Raw genomic sequence first — 27,168 nt, forward strand, 5'->3', positions numbered from 1 at the left:
TAAATAGCACTCTTTAAAAGTGACAAAAAAGACCTCCTCTGCAATTGCAGCCTCCCTCTCTTACTTTATATCGCTGCTGAATTGTTGGCATTGATGCCAGTAGTTGCTATTAATTGCTGGATTTTTTCCTGCTCTAGGCATTTCTACAGTACATCTCAGGCTAACCATTGATCCAGTATCATGCTGCCTTAACAATACCAGGTTAATCTATTTTTCTATCTAGTTATTCCCACCCTCAGGGGAAATTATTCTCCAGTGAGCTTGTTCAGCAAGAGGTCAAGAACTAGAAACCCTCTGCTAATTACCATCCATGTGATATCTTATGCAAATTGAATTACTAGGGAGAGAATCACTGTTATTTTGTAAGAACAGTCCCAAGCAGTACAAGTAGTATTACCTAGTCCCATTCATCATTTATAATGTAAATCTCAAAACCTTAGAATGTATATGGGGAGATGCTTATGCTAAGAGATAATGCATTCAGCAGATGGAAAACAAACAAACAAACAAACAAACAATCACAAAACATGACAGCTCTCAAAGCTTAGATTAAAAAAAAAAAAGATAAAAGATTGTATTAGTAATAGATGGCATCTACTATAGAAATAGAAAGTTACCCCAAGAATCAGAAGTTGTTTTTCTAGTATGACTATGTAAAGCAGACGACTTTTTACATAGTTGAGTCTTAATTTCTGAAAATTCTCATACTGTAAGCAACTCCCAGAAACCCTTTATCTCAGCAAGTGGGACAAAGGTGCTTTTCATTCATCTAGTGGAAGTTAAAATCCTTATGTACATATTTGCTGTGGTTCTTATAGATGTAAACTTTGTTGTTTACATGTTGTTGATATATTTCTATTGTTAAGTGTGCCGTCATATGAGATTCTCACAATTTCACAACCTCATATGACTGTTAGCTCTATGTATTCTTAAATCTGGTCTGCTTTCCCAAAGTAGTAAAATTGAATTTGTGACAGTGAAAATTATGAAAAATGGCTGTTATGTTCTGGCTGTTACAGAACGTAACCTTGTTGATCTGTGAGTTGGTCCTGTGTTCAAGACCAGGTTGAACAAGGCTGTGGACAACCTGAACTAGTGGGTGGCATCCCTGCCCATGGCAGGGGGGTTGGAACTAGACGATCTTTAAGGTTTCTTTCAACCCAAGCCATCCTATGATGATAACTTAAAGACATTCCATACAATAGGGAAAAAAAGAGCTAAGACAATATACTTAATTCATTAAAAGTAACTCTTCTTACCATCATTAAATCACAAACAATCCTCATGCTAACAATGCTTGCTGCTAAGATTTTCTGGAAAATCAACATAGCTTCACTAGGATTAGCTGGTCTCAGTCATATTCAGAATGTTAATGCAGAATTTAGTATTAATTTTCGGTTCTTCAGCAGATGTGATAACGAGGGAAGTTGGCGCCAAACACTGGTATTTCAGCATGAATTATCAGCTACCACTGCACAGCTTTCATAGGCAATAGCTTCACTACTGAAGTTTCAGGTTGGTCTCAATCCTGTTTTTAAAATGTCTGTTATGGAGGCAAGGTAAATGTTGTTTGTGACTATTTTACAGGCTAGCAATTAATTAGGTGCAAGAGAAGCAGATAATAGCTTAAAGTGATACATGCTGAAGTTCCTCGTATCTCCAATAAAAGGGTCAGGTAAATTTACTCAGGATTACCTGATCCAATGCTGCGTATCTCCATTACTCATGAGCTTCAAAATTTTCTACCCCAGAAACCTTTTCCTTTCTGAAACTGTAGGCTCCACTAGGATGCACCACAACATCCTTTCATACTGAGATGATATTAATACATCAGTGCCTCAATCACCATAAAAAGCTACATATTTAAAAACATTTGCACCATTAGAAACTGATTTTCATGGTTCTTGCCACTCCGTCTTCTGAGCATGGACAGTGCGTACTGTGAGGCACCACAGATAGGGGAGTGACTAAATTCTGCAGCTGCACCAGCAGAATGAGCTAGTACCCATCCTCCTACACTTCAATTTGCCTGCAGAGTAAAATTCCCAGCTTTTGGGAATTTGTGCTGATGTAACTTTATGTCCACTGTCCACACATATCTTGAGATGTGGGACTACCACCACTGTCTCACCTCCATGATCCTCATGTGTCATGGGAGGACATTTCACTCGATGTGGCCATCACTCTTTGGAGTGCCTACACCCAGGTGCTACCTGTGGCTAACCAGTTTGGGACGGTCAAGTTGACAGTGAGCAAAGGGAGTGATAAAACATCCAAGGCCATCTGCCACATTCTCAGTTTAATCACACCTTTCCAGGATGTATCGGGTGGCCAGAGACCAAAGTCTCTGCATGCCCATTCTTCAATAAAAGATCAAGGCATAATTCAGACAGTCATTGAACCTTCTCTGCCTCATGATGGCACATCAGTGTCTCATGGGACACATATCTTGCCTCAGGGGATTCTCACAGGTGTACTCTGAATGATGATTCAAGGAACTACCTCCAATGTCCTGCACATGCAGATGAGGATTATGGTCTGAATGGCATGGTATGCACTACCACTGCTCATATGCAGTAGTGCAATTTTTCACACTTTTTCAACATTGCTGTGCATAGGAAAACAGGTAGGGAAACCTCTATGCAGTTGTCTGCATACCTGTTACCATCTTAGCACCTTTCTCAAAATAGAAATAAAATCTCCTCCTATAGTCATTAAGGGAATGTGAGAAGTCACATGTATGTGGGGTTGTGGGACAGCCATGGAAACCACAAGTTGACTGTTCTTGACATGCCTTCTCCCTGCAAGCTGCTGCATTCAAGGAGGGGGGTAGATGAAGCACTATGTTTATTTTGAAAGCCTGGGCTGCATTATCCTGACATGGCACAAGTAACTAACTTGGGCTGTGAGTAAGACCGCAGAGGAGGCAGGGAGCAGGTGAGCAGATCCTGATGTAGGCAGTTGCTATTTGGAAGTTTTCTCCCACAGCTCACAGCCCTGGGAGAATCTTTAAAAGGTACAGCAGTTCCTGCATTCAGATTGGTGAGGTACATTGCTTTCTCACTGTTTGGAGATCAATGCCATTGTTCCGTTGGAACCACATACATCCTTTCCCCATGCTCAGCTTAAAGACAATATAGAAAAGCTGGAAGCTAAGCTGGGCCAGATCAGGAGTGCTGGCAGGGTGTGACAGAAAGGATGTATTGATGCTTGCAGTGGTGAGGAGCAGGAAAAAAGGGAATCCTGCCTGTCCCCACATGGATCTTTTCTGGGAGGCAACAGTGAACACAGGAGGCAACACAGGAACAACTTTGAAGGAAATCCAATTCAAAATCCAATCCAAAGAGTTCTTCTGGGTCATCAACCCAGAAAACAGTAGCAAAAATTCAGATAATTGCAGGTCTGTTATGGGGCTCCCAAACAAAGATTTCTTGCAGCTTTTCATGAAAGAAATATATGCAATGCTGCCCAAATTACAATGATTTGTATCTTCTTTCCTTTAGAAAAACATTATTTTTTTTAAACGTTATCTGGCATTTATTACTCTCATACCTGCCAGCAGATGGGATGCTTTCAATGTCCTGAGGCTGCCACCATTTAACACTATTCCCATGAAATGCTGGCCTTCTTCCAGCACATGTTTAAGAACAGAGACATTTCCCCAGGACCTTATTGCACCCTTTATAAACTTTCTGCTTGATAGAAGAATCAAAACACTGTGAATATTTGAAGAATTTTAAAGACATGGAAAAAAAAAAAAGAGTAAAAAAGAAAAACAAGGTTCAGTGAGGGCAGTTGCAACAAAAGATAGGGCAGGTAAAGCAGAGAAAGGACACTAAACTGACGAAAGTAAATAGAGGAGGAAGTGTCAACAAACAGACTGATCACAATTTACTACTAGAAGATTGGCAGCTGAGGACAAATAGCTGAGGCTCATATGCATTTGGTTCTTTATATAGCAAGTGAATCATGTCAGGGAGTTGTATGAATTCTTGAAGTTTCCAGAGCCTTCTGATGGTGCACAAGTATTAGCCAACCCATGGTTAACCACATGATGATGTGGTTCACACGTGGGGTCAGGGCATTACATTTCAGAGCAAGCTTTCAGGTTAATTATACATGTAGCTGGAAGGAATTTAGTTTGCACACACCGAAAGCACAGAAAGATACAAGCCAACACAATGCAGATGGCAACAACTGTGGAATTTACATTAAAACATAAAATAAAAATAGTATTTCTCTGAACAGTTAGGTCTGATTGTTTATATAGTCACATCCTGAGTAGTTGTAATTATTTTTTAAAATTTCCAGTTGGGATAGTGGGCAACTTCTGATTTCCCTTTGAAGTAATTTTCAATTTTAAACCTAAAGCTGGTGATTAAAAAACCCTAAACCCCAACAATTTTCTATTCTGGTTTCATAATATAATCAACTGAAATATTTCATAGACTGAAATCAGAAGGCATCACTATAACTACTTAGTCTTGACCCACTAATCACAGACTACAAATCTGTGTTAGGCTAAAGTGTATCTTACAGAAGAAAGATTTCGAACATTAAACCCTTAAAGTGATTTCTCTAGTAAAATAACCAACAATAGTCATTCTTTCTGTGAAAAATATATGTCTTTTTCAACTGTATTTCTGGGGAAGACACAATTACACTCAAAGCTGAAGTTCTTAAAGGCTCAGAAAAATTGGAAGGCCCACTTCTATTGTGTTTTAGACCTAAGGTGCCACATGCATTTTTGTGCCTGATCCATGAGTTTACAGAAGTTTTGATATATCTCATACATTTCACTACATAGGCGTCGTGGTTTGTTTTTTTTTTTTTTTTTTTTTTTTAAATAGACAGGTCAGATGCATGTCAGACCTACTGGATCTAGATACAGTTCAGGAAGAACAGATCCATGCATGTCTGGTAGATATTTGTCTCAAGTATATAATTTATGTTAATCCATGTAAGATTATTAATTCCACCCAGAACAGAACTCAGGAGGTTAAAATGGGGACCATGGGTAAACTCCCTTTTCAGCCACCACTCTTAGCTTCTTCAAAGACTGGGTATGCTGATAGGTCTTGATTTTCTAAACCAGGACTTTTGAATGAACTAAATACAGTTATAAACTGACACCTGGCTATTTCTTGTTTTCTTTTTATGCTTATCAGCCCATGCTTTGAACTCCTGCTCCCTTGCCATGCTACTGGCTGCATATAACTGTACAGAGATAGCCCCAACAGATTCAGGCTTTAGTTTTCCAGCTCTGCACATTTCTGATTTTTTAAATTTTTTTTTTTTTGACAACATGATAGGTTGTTAGTTTCTCATTCAAGTTCATGTTTTCACTGAAATTCAGACACAAAAATAAGTTCATCTAGTCTTTGTATGTATTTTAATGCCTCCATTTGCTCTGGATGTGCCAGCTGCTGTATTAAGATTTTTGTTATTACCTAGGGTAATACTCCTTTTAATAATATACTACAAGGCAATTACCATTACATATCTTTGATGAGTCCTGTTAGGGAAAAAGAATTCAGAGCTGACAGTTACAGTAAATGGGGGATGAGCAAACACAAACAGCTATGTGCATGGAGCATCAGAATCCCTTCTCTGAAGCTTGCAACAGAACACTTGAATTGTATTGCCACAATTCTAAGTTGCAAAGTAACTTCTTTTTAATTTCAATTTTCAGGTACTTGGATGAAATAGAAGCAAAACTGGTGTGTACAAATCTCTGCCTTAAACTTCAGAAATGTAAAATAATTGCTGACTTTTCTTTTATTGTCCAAACTTACTCTAAGCAACCTGATCTTATTCTGACATTGTCCCTGCATTGAGCAAGCAGTTGGTGCAAATGATCTCCACAGGCCTCTTCTACACTGAATAATTCCATGTTTCTGGAGATAGCTTTAAGTTGAAAGAATTTACTTATTTACCACAGATATTCTGAAATGTAATATACACTTAAATGAGGCTGAAGAGAAATTTGAAATAAATCTAAACAAACAACAAAAACAAAAAACACAACAACCCGACAACTCCACGTTGTGGCTCACCTCATTGTATTCATGAGTATGGTCACATTTTCAAAAAAAAAAAAAAAAAGAAGAAGAAGAAGAAGAAAAGAAAAGAAAAGAAAAGAAAAGAAAAGAAAAGAAAAGAAAAGAAAAGAAAAGAAAAGAAAAGAAAAGAAAAGAAAAGAAAAGAAAAGAAAAGAAAAGAAAAGAAAAGAAAAGAAAAGAAAAGAAAAGAAAAGAACATACAGATAATTGCTCTTTGTCAGAAAACATACACAAGAAGAATAAACAATTACCACTGATTTATCACTGGATGATAAATTGCCATGTCTTAGAAAATTGTAAACTTAAAGTTTGAAAAGTCTTATAGCTCAATATGCCCTACTTGCTTTCTGGCTTTACTTATTCAAATGCCTCAAACAAAATAAAAGTTTGAAAAAAAGAGTTTAATGCTTTACACTTTTCAGCTACCCAGTAAAGCAAATAACAAAAAAATATTTTCAGAATAAAGATTGAAAAGCTGTTGAAGCCTAGCTTGGCAGGGGAACACCTATGTAAGGAATGACAGTAGTTAATTGGTATATGCTCTTTCTAGAATCACAAAAGAAGAAAAAGTACATAAATATTTTTCCCTAGAATTCAAACACCAAAGTTGTTCTTATTTGAGGTCTGAATATAAAGTCTACATTTGTAATATAAATAAGGGCATGTACATTGCATGTACATGTACTCAGTACATGTACATGTACTCAGTACATTTAGGAAGTTTTCTGAATACTCCATTAGAGAGAAATAAAAATATGGATACATATTCTTGTCAGGGAAAATAAGAACAAAAGCAAAAAACTTCCTAACACCATTCTTTCTTAAAAATAAATAAATGAATAAAGTTTCTGGTGTTAAATAGATTAAACTCAGAAATTTGTAACCAGCTATGAGGAGTCAGCTCTGTGGAGTCTGAGTAAATTCCCACTGAAGTTATTTACTAAGGACTTTTGTACCAAGACTCTGGTCATATTAAAGGAAGATAAAAAGATTAAGAAAGACTACTTCAGGCATTCAGGTTGGTTTCCTAGCTTGATACCTCAAATCATAACTAAGCAGCGGTGCCCAACCATCTATTAGCAAGACCATACAGCTCTGTGACACTTGAGGAGAACTTTGGGTTTCTGCCCCCAGAAAACTGAGCCAGAAAGGGGAAGAAGGAAAAGGGATGAGAAAAACTTTCATTAAGCATCCTGTTCCTCAAGAGTAGGTGAGGAACAGGCCAGACACCTATCTCACTCTGTCAGGGTATGAGTGACGGCATACTGAGTTACACCTGAGGGAACACAACCATCCCAGAAAGAACATTGAGGGAGTTGGAATTTGTTTCAGTGGTTGTGCAGGAACTGCAAGTGGTGGATTAAACACCTCTGTCCCACATGTCCAAGACCACAGATGTTGATGAAAACCAAATAAGTCTCTGTGTACATTATCCTCTGCAACACTTCCATGTGGCCAGGACTGCAAAAAAGAGGAAGGAGTGGCAGGAAAGGGTGACAGATGCTTCATTAATACCTAAATATGCATTGCATACCTCTTCATTCAATGGAAATAAAAAAAGAAATTGTATTACTTCTCCAGAAAAAGGATGACTTGCCCTGTAGTAATATAGCTTAACCTACGCTTGAATAATCCAAGTCAACCATAAGAAGACTTTTCAAACGTGTTTTTCTTTAAAAAGAAAAATAAAAAGTCCACTAATACTGAAGTTGGTATCTCTGCAGTAAAACATTTACCTTTTTACCAAGTATTCTAAATGTAAGTAAAACAATCCCTCAATGCAATATATATATATATTTTTAAGTCATCAGCATTTTATCTTTAATACACAAACACTCTCTCAGGTTCCTCAGAAGGCACAGAGCATAAATGACAACTCCCTTGCTCAGGAAGTACATGAAGTGCCTACGGCTCTCACAAACTTCAACAGATACTGAACCTGTGCAGCACCTTACAACCATCTCACCCCCCTCTGAGAGCTTTTGAAGAAGAAGCAGGATACAGACAAATTACTGCTTCCCTTAAAATCCACATAGCACATGTGGACCTAGAAAGAGACTGACAGTTAGGCAATGTAATAACCATGGAATTCTTCTACTTAGAAACAAGCCAATTCAAGCTTATGTACTTATTTTAATAGTATTTCTAGACCTGAAGTGCTCAGGTATCAAAGCCATGCTTACACAATGGCAGCCTGTGAAGCATGTTAAAGTTCTCTAAATACACACTCTTCCTCATCCACTGTGTATCCACTACGAAAATCATGGAAAAATCTATTCTTTCCAGGCTGATTGGTTCCTATTTCAGTGTTTTCTCCAATGATTTGCATGAAGCCCAACTGCTTAAGTTCATGACAATTCTATCATGGACTTCAGTGGGTTTGTAATGTTTATACGGATGATTGGAAGTCACTAATATAGGCAAGACATCAACCTCCTGTCATTTTACTATTTCCAAAGAGGAGCATAAAGAATACACATGTATGTTACACTTGATAAGTGAGCATGCTGGATGTTATTGGACTAGAGCCTACAATATTATGAGAAATCATGACCAAGATTTCTCTCTAATCACAAAGCATTCAACTGACAAAAAGCAACCACTGTTTAAAATGAGTGAGGGGAAAGAATGTGATTCACTGTCATTGCATTAAAGATTTTTCAGCTTGTATGAAAAAATGTCAAAACCAATCTATAGGGTTAGCTGCATGATGTCTCCATTAAGAGTGAACTGAATATTAGTTCAATTAGGAATTCTGAAGCTCAGTTTAGACCTTCAGATGAGTAAATGGGCAAAAATTGCAACAAACAGCATAGCGTATGCCCACCCTTAGTTAGAATTGTTATGTAAGGCATTGCTAACTAAATTGATAGCAATCCTCATGTATCTTCTATCTGCAGATGCTGATAATCATGTATGGACCAGGTTTGAAAGTGCATCCCCAATACTGACTTTTCCTAAAACTACTTGAATTGTCTGTGATATATAAGTTGTAAAGGTGGAAAATGACAAAGTTGTCATCTTTCTTCTCATTGGACCCCACCCTATTTGATATCTTCTCTCGTTTGTCCAAGAATCTGGGAATTACTTTTTTTTTTTAATATGAATTCTATAACAAACATCTCTACATTTGCATGTAGCCTGGGAGTAATTTACCAGCTGGACGTCTTTCACTTGTGCGAGGTCTGAGAATAAGAAGACAGAGTAATACTTGGCTACTGCCTGACAAAGGCTCTTAGGCAAGCATTCATTTTGCTCACCTTGAAGGCTACCACCTTAGATGTACCACCTTAGATGTAAATTTAATTTTATTGCTTCACCTTTTTGTCCACAATTGGTTTTAAAAGCTTGGTGCTTATTTATTATTATTTTTTGTATATTCAGCTGCTTGATTTGCACACCAAGGTTGAGGAGTCATTTCAAGTTACTTATAATTTTGCTGCAGGAAAGATAAGTAGAAATCTAACTAGCATATATTCTAGGCAGTCCATAGTGACATCAGCTTGAAAACTCATTTCATTGGATCATTCTGGATATTTTGCATTTACAAGCTATTTTTTTTTTCCAAATTGTTAAACAGACACTGTGGCTAATAAAACCATTCTTTCCGCGATTATGTCTTTTCAAATGTTCTCAGCAAGATCGCTCTAAAGCAGCAGAGTAATTCCATAAGGAAAATCCTTCCTATTGTCTGAGTTGCATTACACGCATATTCCTCCTCCTAGTTAACTCCTTACCTGCCAGTCATCACTAAACTATGATATCACCTTTAACAGAAGCATCCTGCACTTCTACATAGGAGGGGCAATCAACAACGATACCTTAAATAAAGGACTCATTTCAACTATTTGTTCTTTGTGTCGTATCTCCCTCAATCACATCAACAGAAAAGAAGTTGACTTCATGATTTTTACTCTGAAATTCCCCAACTCCCAACTCCCATTACAGAAACACATTTAAATAATACAACGCACACTACAGCAAGAGGCAAATTGCAAAATTTTGCATTTGCACCTCACCTCCCAGAGGATGTCGGAGATAAGGAGGGAAGGTCTAACTCAGAAATAGAGGGTTCAGTACCTAGTGGCTTTTATTTCGGCGTCTGCTGTTTCACTTGATCAATAACAACCGCAGTCTCCACCGGCTTCGAGCGGGGACTCACACAGCCGAGCACTCCTGGAGCATCTTCCTAGCAATGGTGACACAGGCGTTGCTCCGAGAAACCCCAAGCCCCCGCACTCGTCCTCCGGCAAGCCTGGCTGCTTGGCACCTCGGCATTTTCTTCGGTCACTTCGTCAGCAGCCAAGAGGAGAAGCATCCATAGGAAAAATGGCATATTACAAATTTTGCTTTGAGAAGCAGAGCTCGGCTCAGACCATTGTCAGGAGCAGGAGGGGGGGGAGCGGCTCTTAAAGCTCCAGCAGCCCCTTTCAAGCAACAGCATCTTCGCAGCTGGAGGCAAGATATTACAGTGGGGAGGGGCCAGGGCGAAAGCATCTTTCTTTTATTTCTCATCTTTTGTTAAACTTAGCCGAGTGCTATCCGGCTCCCCTGGTTCTTCAGTACCTCCCAGGCTAATTCTTCCTCCGCGCGTGACTGAGGTCCACACGCACACACGACTGCGTGATGAAAAGCGACCGCGGCTTTCTGCTTCACAGCGAGAAACCCTCTGCCGCTGCCCACCGCCGCCTGGCAGGCACCGTGCCGGGGCTGAGCTGGGCGCTGCGGGGCAGCAGTAAAAGCAAGCCCCCATGGCATGTCCCCACGGCATGTCGTGTCCCCGCCGCAGGAGCCCCCATCGCTGCCGCCCACCGGCTGCCCGGCGCCGTCCTGCCCTAGTGCCGGGCGATGCGTGTGTAAAAAAAGCCGGGCGGCACACGGGGCTCCTCCACAGCGAGCGCTTGGCGAGCGGCACTACATCTCGTCTAGTCGGGCGTGTGGTGTTTAAACCCTGCCATCTGCTGCGCTCCCACCGCGACAAAGCAGCGGGAATGAGTATGTGCTGCAGCCCAGCAGCCCAGGCACGGAATTAACGCTGCGCACTTGGCAATGCCAGGCGTGGGCCCCCGAGCCCGCAGCCCGGGCGTGAGACACCGCCGCGGGCGGGAGCGGGCGATGGCCGGGGGCGGCGGAGGGAGGCAGGGAGGGATGGAGGCAGGGAAGGAGGGCGGCTGCGGGCGCCGCTGGGCTGGGCGCGCTCCTCGTCGGCGGGGACTTCCCCTGGAAGCCGCCGCAGTGGTTTCCACCAGTCCTTAAATAAATTCTGAAGTAATCGCGTCTGCTGCCCCTGCCTCACGCACGAGGCTCCCCGGAGGCAGCTGCCGCTGCTTCGCGGCTCGCGCGGCGCTAGTTCCCTCACACCCACTCCTTCTTTAAAATATATATATGTGAATAGATATGTGTATATATATATATATATAAAGAAAATGACACGAGGGCGCGACCCTAGCCGGAGAGCGACGTCTCCTCGCCTCCCCTCAGCGCGACCGCTCCCCGCGACCGTTAGGAGGGGCGAGGGGCGGGCTCGTGCCCGGCCGTTGGCGCCCCCGGCCCTCTGCAGCCACCCGGCTCTGTGAGGGAGCCCCATGGCGCCCCTTGACGCCCCTTGTTGCCCATTGCCGCTCGTTGGTGCCCGTGGTCGCTCCTGCCCCGCGCCGTCTGCTCCCCTCCGCTGCTGCTCCGACCGGGAGTGAGGGGTGGGCAGAGGGGATGATGGCAGCAGGCCGTGGTAGAATGGGCAGTGTAATACATGAGTACCAGAAAACGATTTAAAATCGAGGTTTTCAAGGTGTCAGCTTGAAACTGAGTTCCTCACGGTTTGACAGCATTGCAACCACTACTCAACCTTAATTCTTGCTCCAAATATTTCAGAAATAAATATATATGTGTATATATTATATATATATATATTAGTATATATGTATATATAATATATACATATATTAATATATATGTGTATATTATTAATATATATATATATATCCCACACAGGACTGATTAAGTTGCTTCAAAAGTCCAACGTCACCTCACCCACCTTAGAAAGGTGGAGCCGAAGGGAGAGAGCTACACAGGCTGCGGTCACTCAGCAGCTCGTCTGGGCTATGCTCTTGCTCATTCCTGACACTGGATTGTATAAAACAGAAATACACAGAGAGTACAAATGTATCACAGAAAGCAAATAGCTGGGAATAGTTGCCAACATGGACATGAAGAACAAGTGCAAAGGAAGTAGTGGTGCTATACCAGTTTCTTTCAAGAACGTGGCCATCAAGCACAATGCATGGGTTCAAAGGGCCAGAGTAAAATATCTCTCCCAGCTGTGCCACTGTTCCAGGTAGCTTTTTGCCACTGTCCTTGTCCATTCCAATCCTTTATACTGATTTAATTCATCTGCAGCATACATACCATTAGACCTAACATTAGGCCTAACACACTGTAGCTGCAAGCAGGATCTGTCTTCCATCAGAGAACTACAAATATGGCTCTCACAGCTCTGAGGTTTGCTTTAGGTGAAGAAGGAAAAACTAAGCAGCTTCGAAGGCTCTCAAGAGAGCATGCATGTTCAGGAGGGATCCACCTAACCTTGCTGAACTTCTTCAAAGAAGGGCATATCTGATCGCTCCTCGGCCCCCTCCATCTTCAGGGTTGAAACACATTACCTTGTGAGCAATAAGGTAATGCATGGATACCAGATCAGGATTCTCAGCTTTAAACTCCCTAGAACTCAGAACTGTTATTATTTATTTAATTATTTATGTTTGTTATTTATATTTTTTCTTAGAACAGGATCTGTATGCTGGACATATCACTCTTTTCTTTAAAGTATTGATTAAAGTGAGTGACATTGATGACATCCTTCCTTCTTTCCTTCTTTCAAACAGCAACTTATTGATTAAACCATTTGCCAGCCATATGGGAGAGTTGAGCTCAATGTCCTTGCTCACCCAAGCTGGTTGTTTTCAGCATTTAGCTTAGAAAAGATTCCAGTCTGTGTTCCACAGAGGCAGCTATTTGCAGAGCTGTATAACAGGTAGACATCTTTCATTGTCATTAGATTTATAAACATTTGTGGTATACTTTGGGAAGCCTGTTTGTCCCTTAGCTCCTCATGGTCATCCTCTCTACTGCCTTTCAATTGTTAAAGCAAAAACCCAACACAGAAAGTCTGTTACTGCTACTCATAGTGTTGTCCTAATTGACCTCATGCCCTTAGCTTCTCTGTTGCCAGATTTACAGATGACTAAGTGGCTTAAGTATTGTGTTTCACAGTGCTGAGGTTGCTGCATAGTGCAGAAGCAGCCAATTATTACCTGTGCTTTGTGGTAACAATTTAAACAGAAGCCTCCTTCTATTCAAGCCTGTAGGCTTTTCATGTCAATGAGATAGAAGAAGGAAAAGCTCTATAAATGGAAAGTGACGGGAAGGGAAGAACACTGGCACGGATCAAGGCCTTTGGGCTTTGTCATAATAAGGGAATTCTCCCTGTAGTAGAGGGCATCTTTTGGTAAAGCTTACTGCATGGGTAATTTTGATCAAGAGCTTAAGAGCATAAGAGCATAAAGATACATCTTGTGGAAACTCTATTAGGGAAAAGGACTGAATGTACTATTAAGTTATGAGATTTGTCTTCCCTTAAGGGGAATTTGACCATGAGATCTCCAAAATATAGTTTTGCTTAAGCAAATTTTGAGTATACCAACTAAATCTATTAATTGGCCCAAAGTATGAATTGCTTAGTCTGTCAACTGGCACTATTTTATCTATCTAGTATTGAGCACGTGAACTTATATGCGACAAATTAAGTTGGTAAAGACAGGTAGGAACAGTACAGTGAGACTACACTCTTTATTACCAAGGGAAGTCCTCCTTACCAGGTTATTTAAATGTATGTATGTATATATATATATATATATATATCTCACCATAGAAAGAATATTTTAAAGACCTGTCTGAAAGTTGGCTTCCTGCCCTGTGTAAGTCTAGCCATAGGTCCCCTTCTCACATGCTGTCTCCCACAAAGAGAAAGTAGAGGCTGGTGAAATCTTTTTCTTTGAAAAGGCTGAAAGAGGGAACTGACACCATTGTACTCTCAAGGGATAACTGATTGAATAGGGCAGTGAGCAAGCAACTTGGAAAGATTTGCCTTTACTTTCAAAACATACGGTGTGAAGTCAGCAGTAATAATGGCTGCAAAGATATGTGATGTGATCAAAACAACAGGGTGAGAAAGTGATTCCTGGAGCCTTATTTTGAATAATATTGATAATGCAACACTTCATTTGTTAAAGCCTGGCAACAACTACTACAGCATGATGAAGTCCTGCATTAGATTTTTAGATTAAGACAGAGAAAAGAGAATCTGTCTTAGAAATGTTACGTTGGAAGAAAAAAAGCAGCAAGGTTTAGAGAGAGTCTTCACTTGATCAAGAAGCCATTAGAGACTAAGAGAAGAGTGCAAAAATAAAGTTCAGTGGATCTTGACTGAGACTGGAAAAAAGAAATGTAATATTGTGTGAATAAATTACATTCCAATGTAATTGGAGTTATAATTCCAATTGTACGTTACAATTACATTCATGCTTATTTCCCAAAGGTTCTCTGCATATTATCATAGCTTTAAGGGTTTCTCTGTATTTCCTCAGTTTCAATTTCTTACCTATTTCAGCTGTGGGTTTTACCTGACATAACTTGATTACTGTGTTTTGCCAGAAGACTCTCATAAATCTGTTTTTCTTACACAAAAAAAAAACATCCCACAGGTGGCCTCAAAATTCATCATGGTAACTTTAAAAACGTCCCACTGCAGCTATGTGGTGGGGTGAGGGGAAAGTTTAGAACAGAGACGTAATTTTAGCTTAGATGTAAATTGCTCAAAGCCAACTAAAGATCAATAAAAGAGAAGCTTGAGAATTTGATAGCATAGTTAGCACCTTTCAGTACAGCCTAAAGTCCTCACCTGGGAAAAGACAGCTTTTATCTCTCTCAGTTAGTCTGATCTGCAGAGCAGGCTCTAGGTCCAGTCTAAGGAGAGGCTGATTGGACCAGACTCTTCTGGTCATACTACACTCCTTCAGGATGTTTTTTTCTGGAGATACGATTTAAGGGCTGATGAAGACCCACTTGAAAATCCCAGTTACTCACATATCAGACCTGAAAGGTGAAGGTGAAGTTTATGTGATCTGACAGGAAATGATTGAGAACATTGTCTAAGAGCCGGCATTCCACTTGTTTTTCACTGTGTCATGTTACTTGGTTGAAGTGTTGCTGGCAACTAACATCGCATACAAGGTGAGTGAACAATTTAATTGTCAGCTACTGTAATACTTAAGGTGTAACAAAAATTTTCACCATGAAAAAAAATTAAAAGTGGCATTTGGCTGTAATGAGAGGAGTTAGCTATGCTATCAGATTCTCAGACTACAATTTAAATTTTTTTTTTTTAATTATCTTTAACATATACATACAAGCAATGAGCTGCGTGAAGCCAAGAAGAATATTCTCCCATTTGTGACATAAGCTTTCTTTTTGTCTGTTTTGGAGTTTCTTTACATATTTCTCTTAATTGATCTTTGTCATTGGCATGGAGTAGATGTGAATAGGTAGCAGTGGTATCTTAAGAAGTCACTGAAATCCATGTATGTTTGAGGGAAAATTACATCCTATGCACATTACTCAGCTAAGGAGCCTCCTTTTCATACACTGGGGATGAAAACCATACCGACTCTCAAAATAGCCACTGTGATCAAGAAACAATGTGTCATGATTTTAGAAATACGCCAGACATTTTAAAGTTTGTGGTCACAATGCATTTGTTAAAGGTCATCAAATTTATAATCCACTTCATCACATAGTGTGTGTTAAAGAAGGAGGAACTAATTCTGAAGTGAAGCATGAGGATCACAAAGTAGATGTTGATGAGAGGAATCAGTGAAGAATAATATGAACTGTAACTGATGCTGATGAAAGATCTTATCATTATGAAACAATCCAATCTTTACCATCATTGGCAATCTCCCATCACAGCCTGTGTTATGACAAACTAACTAACTGACGCTGTAAGTCTACTCTCCACCCCAGGATTCTTGCTCCATCACAAATTTGGAAAATATAAAAAGGGAAATGCCAACATGATGAGGTATCTCACAGGTGTTTCATGGGCTGTCTGGATGTTTTACAGATAAATAAATCAAACCACTTTACACTAAACCCATACAAGGCAGAATACAAATTAAGATTTCCATCCACTAGATTGCCAGTAAACTCCATCTCTGTGTAACATCAGTGAGATAGGTTCAGCTAGTTAGACTGTCATAAATCTTTCAGTTTTGCTAGAGAAGTGACATTTGTCAGGATTAAAATCCATCTGTGATCAGGTAACTATAAGTACTGCAGTATATATCAGGTAACTGCAAGTACTACAGGGCAGTATGTCTCCCCAGCCAGCCAGGTTACTCTGAGAAAGTCAAAATATACACATTGCTCCTCATTCTAGATTTTATGCACTGAAATATGGAATTTTAAGAGAAGTTCTTAATCTCAGCATTTTCATATATGTTATGGTTTAGTTTCGTAGTTTCGTTCTTTTTTTTTTTTTTTTTTTTAGTTTGTTGTTTGTTTCTTGTCTGTAATCTAGATTAGTTAAAGTTTGGGGTTTGACAATTATGCTCCTTGAATATAACAACACTTTATAACAGATAGAACAAGGGGTAGTGGTGTTAAACTAAAAAAGGGGAGATTTAGATTAGATATAAGAAATTCTTTACTGTGAGTGTAGCAAGGCACTGAAAGAGGTTGGTCAGAAAAGGCGCAGATGCCCCATCCCTGGAAGTGGTCAAGGCCAGGCTGGATGGTGCTGTAAACAACCTGGTCTAGTGGGTAGCATCCCTGCCCATGGTGGAGGGGTTGGAACTAGGTGATCTCTATGGTCCCTTCCAACCCAAGCCATTCTGTGATTCTATCATTCTAACATATGTTTTATTACTGGGAAAAATCTCATCTGCTCAGCAAAAATAATAAGATGAAGGACCTTTGTAGAATCTTACTACCTCCTGGTTTACAGTAGCTGTGTGTAAACATACCAAACTGAAGACATACAGGAAAATATGCTTAAGTAAGACCCTTCATTGTATACCTTCTGCCTGTGACAAGATAAAAACAAACAAGCAAGCAAACAAACAAACAAACAAAAACCACACAAGAGATGGTAGTTAAAATATGTTAGTAAAAATGCTTTGTGAATTGTTTTAAAAGTATATTTATATTTGCTAGAGCATGGGGTGTAAGGAACCAAGTAGGTTAAATACCTACTTGGGGGTGTTAAACAGATTTTCACAAAAACTGATCAGTTTATTGTTACTCCATCTTTAAAAAATGTTTCCTCACCTTTCAACCATTCACTTTCATCTGTAGCCAAAATATGTTCACTTCCGTTTTGGTGCAGTTAAGAGAGCAGAAGCTTCTGGTGCTAAGAAAACACTTAATAAGGTTATCAGTTCCTGACAGAACAATGACTTTTTCTGTCAATATACAAAGTCAATATTTTAGGAGATTCCTGCACTGCTTCCCAGTGTCTGCTCTTGTTGATTGCTGTGTGCAAGAAGTTAAAAAGAATGCTGAGCTTTTTATGGAGCTGCATCAAGGCTGGCAAATCTCCACCACAGATATGGAAAATAATGTTTTTAATCACTTTTTTTTTTTTTTTAAATCAATAACTGATGTGCTTACACACCAAAAAATAGCAATCTGATTTTAAATCTTCCTCTACCAAGATATTTTTTTAGATGTACCATATATAAGTACCAGCTATTTCTTACTGCTGGGTCTTTCTTTTTCCCCTCTCCTCCCTTCCCCGCCCCTTCCTTGTTCTTTTATCTTCTTTTATTTTATTTTCTCTTCTTTTCTCTTCTGCAAAGAACCTGAAATAATAAACCAAAAGAAAAAGAAGAAAAAAAATGTGAGAGAAAAAGAGAAAAAATAAAGTGGCTTGCATACTACTTTTCTTTCAACCAAAAAAAGAGAATATTTCATAAGTTGGCCCAAACAGGATTAACTACACAGTAACAGGACTGGTAGTTTTCAGCCTCAATCATCATCAGACTGCAGCACCAGCACAAGGGTTCTTGGTTTGATCTTTTCTGAACTTCATTTATTAAGTTATTTCAATGAGGAGCCATTCACAAACATTCCCAAACTGTGAATTCTTATTGTGTCATTAAACATGAAATACTAAAAGTTAAAATATACATTAAAACTCAGTAATGTTGAGCCTACTCTTTGTTTGCTGTCTATATGTTAGACTGTTATAGATTATTTAGGACAAAAGGTAAGCTAGTCAAGAGCATACTTGGTATAATATGTTATTGTTAAAATATGTTACTTTTGCTTACAATTTTTATTGCTACTCAATGGTCACTACATTTAATGAAAAATATAAAAATATTTTTTTTTCTAAAAAATCATTTATTACAATTGTCTGAATAAAACTTCACAGTAGAAAGTAAATAGTAGGGAGAAATTCATATATTTGTAATATTTCTAAGTTTCTAAGTTACCCTTTAGATTAGTCATATTTTCTTCTATTTAGCTGCATTACTTCTAGCAATTTATTTTGTTACTTTCAAACTATTTTCACTCATGGCAAGGATTTGTTAACATCTGTATGCATGACAAACTTCACACTTCTCCTACTATTAGTTAACAGATGGAGGAAAGAAATGGAAAGCTGAAGAGCAGAGATGAATAAAAAGTCATTGTTTGCAGAACTCAAGATCCCACAGCTGAAGGAGACTTGACACATTTCATGCACACAGACATACTCTCATACACACCTACAAACAGATCTGCTCCAAAAATTAAAATAAATAAATAAATAAAAATCCTGCAATATCTCAGTGCAGTGAGAATTCTCTAGAAAATTACCAGATTAAAACCCCTAATATTATTTAAGTATTCTTTTCAATATTAACCACAGTGTCTGAAAATAAGGAAATGTTACTGTAAAATGTAGCCAATAGAAGATCCATTTTAGAATTAATTTTCTACACACCTTAGAAATCATTTTCTCTTCACATCCTACTTCTAAACCACTTCTTTATGTACTGAAGTTATTATTTTTTTTTTCCCTAATTTTTCAGCATTTGTTTCTTTTTGGTAAGATTTTTTATGGTTTATTGCTGATAACTGAAGATGATTTTTAACAACTGTTAGTAATTCTTAATCATTTTTTCTAAATGCAACTCTACCTTTTACTTCCACCTTAACAAAAAAGCCCACTTACCTTCCTTAAAAATTAAATGGATGGAGTTTAACTAAAGTTAGACTACTATGAAGTCTAATTTTCTTGAAATATTTTTTTTTAATACGGAATCACAACAATGCAAACACAATACATTGTGTGGTGTAATGAACTCGGATGAAATTCTGGATCTACATAGTAAAGGGTTTTAGCTTTAACTTTGGATTTTATAATGCTTAGATGTTCAGGCAAATCATTTTTTTTTTTTTTTTTAATGACAAAAACTATTGGTAATTCACTTTTCTTCCATGAATTTGAACAACTCCGTAAGTTGCCTCCCACAATACTTTCTGAGTGTAGCAAATGATTGTTGTTTTCCCAGTCTCCCCTGCCTGCCCCTGGCTCAGGACCCAAGGTTGTTACAGGGCTGGGCTGCAGGCCCCGCAGCCAGGCCTTGCCCAGGCATCAGCCTGGCTCTGCTGGGCCCACCTGCAGGCCCACAGCCTGGCCCAGCCTAAACCAATCCTGCGCTTTGGCAGCTGATGTCTGTGGAGCTGGGGCTGCCCCGGCTGCCCCGCTCTTGGTTGGGGGTAGGATGGGCCCTGGTGCCAGGCTCTGCCCTGGCACCCTTCAGGATCTGCCATGCCTCCAGCCCCAGGGGGTGCCAACCTCTGCTGCACCTTAGCAGCTGCTCTGTGCCATCTTCGTTACAAGGCATTTTGAAAGAATCTTTACTGTTTAATTTTACCACTTGAAGTACTATGTTGCATAAAATGTTAAACATATTATAATGTAAGAAATGAAATCTTATGGCAGCTCTCCTAAAGCACTCAACAGATTGTCTATATTTTAAACTGTACTTGTCTGCCAATTTACCACACATTATTTTTACAAATAAGTTCATACTGAGTGTACACAAAGACTGAACGCTTTAAATAGTGAACCACATAAATGAGGAACAAACTAAAGAATAAGAGGCTGAAGTATATGCAGCTTTCATGCTTTTTTGTTTTGTTTTTTGAAGTGAGAGTGCATTTAAGGTGAATGAGCTTTGTCTGAGCAAAGCGCACATTCATATGCTGTAGAGACTGAGGTATTACTGACTGTACATGTCAGCCCATGATCCTGTTACTGGCCCATTGCCTCCAGTACTTCGTGATGGATGGCCTCCATGGCACAGACATGCAGTGTAACTCAATGGCTTTTGAAGGACCCTTTCAGGGCAAGCCAGGCTTTAGGTTGGGGACATTTCTCTCTGCCTTTTGCCTCCAGAGAATCATCTCTTCCTGTCACTGCTTGGCCCCCAAGGAGCATATAGAATTAGCGACATACTTAGCTGAGTAATGTACATCCATAGTATGTCCAGGAGGAAGGAGAGATTTGGAAGCCTCTCACCTCCCACTCTCACTAAAACGTGGAGTGTGACATGGCAGAAGGCACAGGGCTGCGAGATCCATACTTGCCTTTCTGTTTCTGTCTGACTGTGACAGGTCTCAGAATTCCCCTTTCAGGTTTTCTGCATGTATTGCTGTATTTTTTACATTTTCAAGTCTTCTTTTATAATGTAATGGAACCTGAGAGTTTCAGATTTGGTTTAAAAGTAAATTTACTCTCATGTAATCTTTAACTATGGGATTTGAAGTGATAGGCATGTCAAACCTGTAGTTTAACTTAACTTCCAGAGAGGAGGAAAGAGACAGAATAAGGACAACTGGAAAGATGCTTGTGAGGGGAAAGAAAAAAAAAAAAAAAAAAAAAAGATTGTTGTAGTATATAAGTGCCTTCTTTCATATTGCTTTGTTTTCCTTTTAAAGATCAGTCAGTGCTTCTGAACCTAGATGAAGCAGTTCCAAGAAGATTGAAACTGCAATCTCAGAATCTCAGTTTGGGAGAATTAGGGAGTAAAAATGGTAACATGAGGAATAGTTAAGCTTTTTGCCAAACTTCTCTGTATCAACAGTAAACTCCACAGCAGGCAGACCAGCCTAAAGATGAACCAGTCAGTGTTGTCAAACATCAGCTCCAGGTATTAAAATCAGGAGAGACCCCCTGGCAGTTGGTCATTGGTTCTGAGGGTCATGGAAGCCATTTCTCTCTGCAGCCCAAATCTCCGCAGATGGTAAACAGAAACAGCTATGGCAGAATCTGTAAACATGCATTAATTTGTTAGAATCTGTCATGACTTTCCTTGGTATACATATAAAGGGATAAATCTTAGTTAACACCCTAACCTATTTGAATACTGGAATTTTACAGTGTTAACTCTTTTCTTATTATTTATGTATTTATTTATTTACTTATTCATTCATTTGTTCTTCATAGATAATACATACTTTAATGCAAGCTGTCATCAAAGCACATTTTAAAAATCTAATATGGTGCATACAATATATCTATACTAATAGTTTATTTATTTATTTATTTATTTTGTATTGTGACTTCTCACCATCTAAATACTTGATTTTTTTTTTGTCTTTCTTACTATATTATTTTTAATTATTTTATTGTGAGTATTTCTAGGAAATAGAGATGCCTTCACGTGTGGTTATTTTTCTTTTGACTATTTCCCTCACTATTAATTCTTTTTGTCTGAAGCAGATATCAACTGTGGGGATTAAAGATGTAGTTTTCCAAGTTGTATTAATATGACTTGCTAGAAAATGGGTATTTGGAAATGAATGTAGTTTAAAATCATTGAATTCATCAAAAACTGCTTGTTAGATCAAGTGACTGAAAGAAAATGTTTGATAAACATATGCAATATTGACGATTGTACTGAAAAATATCTAGGTATGTTGTGCTATTTTAGCTTTTCACTGCATGATGCAGTCTTCATAATTTCAGAGTGTTCTGCAAAGTATTAGGAAATCAGTTAAGACACACAGTGTTTTCAAGCATGTGATTCATTTATTTTTTTCAGTAATTCAGGAATGTCCTGGAAAGAATGAGAGTTATAGTATACTCCCCTAAGTCTTGTGTATCCCTTATGTAAGACATTCTGTCATGTTGGATTCAAATCTATCTTGCTATCATAAAGACCTGCTGTTCTCTTTGCCTTTAAATTAGTGTACTAACAATAGAAGTACTCACAGATGAAACCATGGTTACAGAGCAAATAAGTTGTATCTGCATCACTGTGAATTTCTTTTCATTTTTGTTGTGTCCTTCATTGTAGGCACGTATCCAGCATCTAAAGTACTAGCAGTTGCTCTGGTATTTACAGAAAAAGAGGAGAGAGGAAAAGAGGGAGAAAGATAGTTCAGATATCCAACTACATGTATGCTCTTCTTTTGAAAAAAATAGTTCAAAAAGGAGTTTGAAAGTCTAAATATGCCCTTGTGGCTCTTCAGGAAGTAGGAAAAGAGCAGAAAGAAGTGATTTGACATCACTTCTTTTTAAATGACATATCAGTTGTCCTTCTTTCTGCTTCACTGATGTAAAGCAAAACCAAATCAGAACATGCACTAGACACTTTTCTTCCTGGACTCGGGTCCAGGCCAAAAATCAATGAAACTGTTCTCAAAGTAAAATACTAATCAGCAGGAGTTTAAATGTGTCCAAATATGATTGTAGATGGCCAGCAAATAAAGTATCAGATGTATCACTTTTCAAAACAAATTAATCATCTTTTTTTTGTGTGTGTATTTATATCTTATGCACCAAGACAGCAAATAGAGCAGAAAACAAAATCTTTCATATTCAAATTTTACTGAACACAAGATGACACTTACAGCTACAGGGCCTGAATTTTGTTTGCATGTACTTTTATATCCCACTTGCCTCTTTCTTGGATGGTACTTGGACATCCTTATTGAATAAATACTGTGACAAACATTAACTACCTCTCTTGAAGATGAGGAGACTAATTGTGGGGTAAAAGTGAACATGTAGTGGTATCAGCATTTGCTCCTTTAGAAAAAACTTGTTATAATTGTGTGAACCTTGGCACTGAATTGGTCTAGTTAGCATTTTTTAGAGGAAAACAAAGCATTCTTTACCACTTCTAACTTCTAGATGATACCATATATTTCTCCAATGAAGTAGTGAAACAGTATCCCAATAGTCTTACGATTAATGATGCACTTTAAGCAGCAGAGCCACAGTTTAATCACACAGTACACTAAAAAAAACGACAGCAACAAAAAGCAGTTTCTCACACAAAAACAGAGAACATGCTGTACAAGGAGCAAATTCCTGATTGCCAAAATCTGAATTATTGAGCCCTCAAAGGAGTGAATTGAGACCTTTCAAAAGAGATTTGGGGCAACTGAAGAGTGCTGCTGTACCTGTGGAAAATATGTATTTGTCTGTTCCTCTTCATTTTTCTAAAGTCACATTACAATTTTAGTTACACATATTTATTCAGAATGCCCTAATCAGTGCTATTGTGCACTCTACTACAGCATAGCACTGGAGATTTTTTGATCACCTGAAAAACACCAAGAAAAGTTAGTAATGCGTACACATCATATATTCTTTGTGATGTTATTAACTGTCTCACTTTTTATAATGATAATTAACCATTTGCAGAATGATGACATCTTTTTTTTTTTAGGATAGAAGGACAAATAATGAACAGAAAAAAATCATATGGCTTGAGAAAACTGATTTCAAATGAACACAAAAATCTAAATCCATCTTAATCATGTCTGGGGGAAAGAAAAAGAAAAGGCAAAGTTTTCTGTCTGGTGTGAATATTCCTACCTTTTCTTGTAGTTCCTGTTTTGCACTTACATGTATATTGGTTGTATGAGTACTGTATGAGTGCTGATTCAGGTTGTAGAGTATCACCTTTCTTCTTGCCATTTGCAGAACTCAGATGATGCCAATTATGTGCAGCTTTCTGGTGACTACTGGGATGGACTGAACTATAGGATAAGCAGAACTATAGGATAAAAGCAAGCTGTAAAAACAGGCTAATCCCCAGATTATGGCAAATATTGAAATTAATTACATAGTCAAACAGGATCTTAGGTAAGAAGGAACAAGAAACAAAACTGGAAGCAGCTCTTAACAAAGGAATGAGGAAACATGAAAGTATGACAGCATGGGAAAGCCTGTTTCCTGATGCAGCCAGGAGTACTGAGCTACTTCAGAAAAGTTCTGCTAATTCTTTTTAAAACCAGAAATCTGCAGAAAAAGGCAATTTGGGCATATATAGAAAAGGTAGAAGCATTCAATGTATTTTATTTTCTGTCTGGGTTATTTTAGTGTCATTTATTTTCTATAGTCTAATATGAGTAGTATTTGTACCCAAAGCAGGACTTTTTTTCCCCTACATGCAAAATATTTTTTGTGTATCTTTGTGGCCACTGAAGAGTGCAGCTCCTGTTGCTCTGTGATGTTTTATTCCCTTAGGAAGATAGATCCTTAGTTTAGATGTGTGAAGAATTCTGTTCAACTTTAAACCAAAAACCAGTCAAATATCTGCAGAGTTTTTTCTTTCTTTTTCTACCCTGGGCATACAGAGAGAAGTTTGATTTGAAACTGAAGAAAATTTGGAAAAAGCACTAAAGGAAAGATCTCATCTTTGGAATGTCTGAATGTCTGTGTAAATATTTCCTGCCTATGACTTCACTTAGACAAAAATTGAATTTATACTAGAAAAACTGACAACAACAAGAATAACAATCACAACTTGCAGTTATATTAAAAAAGTCTCATGAAAAAAAAAGTTATAAAAAATAATATCATTTCAGCAAAAAGGATGAAAGAAAATATAAAGGCAAATGAAATTGTTAATGTTGGAAATTTTTAAGCCTTTAATTCAGCCAAAGTTTGTGAGCTGTTAAGAAATGACCAATGGTCTCAGAAATATATCTGTAAAATCAACGTTATGGCTTGTCACTACTTAATATCCCATGTCAAATGAGCAATGCTCAAAACCTATAAAGTGTTAGATAACGCTAGGAGGTGAATGAAAGAGAATGAATCTTCTTCAGGAAAAAAAAAAGGGTTATGAGATGTACATTTAAGTAAGTTTTGCTACTAAATATTTTGTGGTAAATTATTTTCTTAGTCATGTTGGTATATTTTAGAATTGGAACCAGGAATGGACATTTCATTCAGTGGGTAAGTCCCTTACATTAAAAAAAGTTGCAGTTGAAATAAATTTGGGTCCATATATTTATGCTTATGTGCAGCTGGAAGAAATACTTATAAATCCTAGTATCTTCTGCAATTCAAAAATCACAAGCTCCTTGTAAGTCTGTGGGAGTGATCTAAAATAGAAAACAGATATTTTAGTCGCAGGAAAACTGCTATTTATTTCAAGAGCGAGTTGCTTTCTACACTGTTTCATGAATTGTACAAATGGTTTTATTTGGATATGTTCAGTTGACATTTATGTTGCTTTGGGGAATGTGAAAAGTGAACAGTGAAGAGCTGAAAAAAAGTCCTTTTATAATTTGTAGAAGTTGTAAGAAATTTTCTATTATTATTTCATTATTATTTGGAAAGAGGAGATAAATTCTACTTAGACAGGATGATTTAGAGAACAGCAATCCAAAAATTCCAGTTCCAATTAAGTTAGTTCTGCAGCTTTCACATAAGACATTCTATATATTTTTTTTCATTTTAATTAATTTCTATTAACTTAATAGAACTTAATATGTTTTATATTGTTTATATTTCATATTATTTTTGACAAATTCTAAATCAAGTTGGAAAAAAGTCCTTTGAAATCCTTGCCCACGACAAGCCCAGGATTAATTTCAATTCATGGTTGAGATTTACGAAATACTCAGGATCTAATTTATCTTTCAAAGTCCCTAGCTCCACCACTTCCATATTCTCCAGCATATATGTCAGTGAGCAGATGGAAAGGTATCTAAACACTGATGCTGTCCCACAGTTAATTAAATGAAATTGATGGCACAACTCATAAAGACCATATCTTACATGGAGTTTATGTCAGACCTCTTATTCATGAAATATAACATGTACAAAAGAAATCTGCTGGCTGAAGTTCTCCATCAGTCGTGAACTCATTTGAGATGAGAGAGTTAGGATCAAATTCCTATCCTGCCTGATATAAATTAGTGACCTGAACCTACATGTATATTTTGGTCAAACTGCTATAGGAATGTGGAGAATCTCAGTCCTCCTGATATTTTTCAACTTACTATAACTAAAGCAGTATTCTTAGGGCTAGGTATATACATTAGAAGCTACATTCCTCATCTGTGGTGTACGTAACTGAGACACAAATACCTTTTGTGGATATAGGTATTTAAAATCACCAGAGGAATACAGGACCTCTGAGTAAGAGTTGTGCTCTTCAGAGCTCTGATGATTTCAGGACCAATTTTTGTGATGAAGTCATTGCTTCAGATTAGGACAAGTAGGATTTTGACACTGACTTTCACATTACTTAGCTGAGCAGCTTTAACTGCTATTTTATTAGCTATTCTATTACACATAATGTTGTTCTCCTCTTAATAGAAAACTAATCTTTGGCCAATTAATGTGAAAGGAAAAGGAAATTGCCCACCTAGCTAGATTTAGACATCAGTCTCTAATAAGGAGTAGGTGCTGGAGTTCCTCTCTGTTTTTTAGAATTTCACTTCATGATTGGCTTAGTCAAATGATACATTACTTCTAGATTTCTCCTTTAGGCATGTTATTGCAAAATTTGGCAAGCCTACTCACTTACATCAGAAACGGCAATTCTGTGAGGTGGCAGGAGATTTGAGATTATGGTATTCAGAATTGCAATAATTCCATTTGTTTGAGTACTTAAGTGTAAGCTGTGACTTTGTTTAATAGCAGCCCTTTTCCAGTTAAAGTTAGTTAAATTTTTAAGACAAAGCCTGAATTTTAGTCAGCTTTTGCTAACATTCAGTAACCAGAGTTAAAATCCTATCTGCAGCA

At 38.1% G+C, this 27,168-nt stretch overlaps 1 protein-coding gene across 1 annotated transcript in view; it reads right to left on the reverse strand.

Moving 5' to 3' along the window:
- PPFIA2 (PTPRF interacting protein alpha 2) overlaps window positions 1–10,281 on the reverse strand; it is a 325,682-nt gene extending 315,401 nt beyond the window's left edge. Inside the window, exon 1 of the mRNA XM_082777242.1 lies at window positions 10,143–10,281. The gene's annotated coding sequence lies outside the window, so the exon portion shown is untranslated. The remainder of the gene's footprint in view (window positions 1–10,142) is intronic.
- Window positions 10,282–27,168: the final 16,887 nt, after the last annotated feature.

Source organism: Aythya marila (genome assembly GCF_965140915.1).
Source record: "Aythya marila genome assembly, chromosome: 1".
In the NCBI taxonomy this organism is placed as follows: domain Eukaryota; kingdom Metazoa; phylum Chordata; class Aves; order Anseriformes; family Anatidae; genus Aythya; species Aythya marila.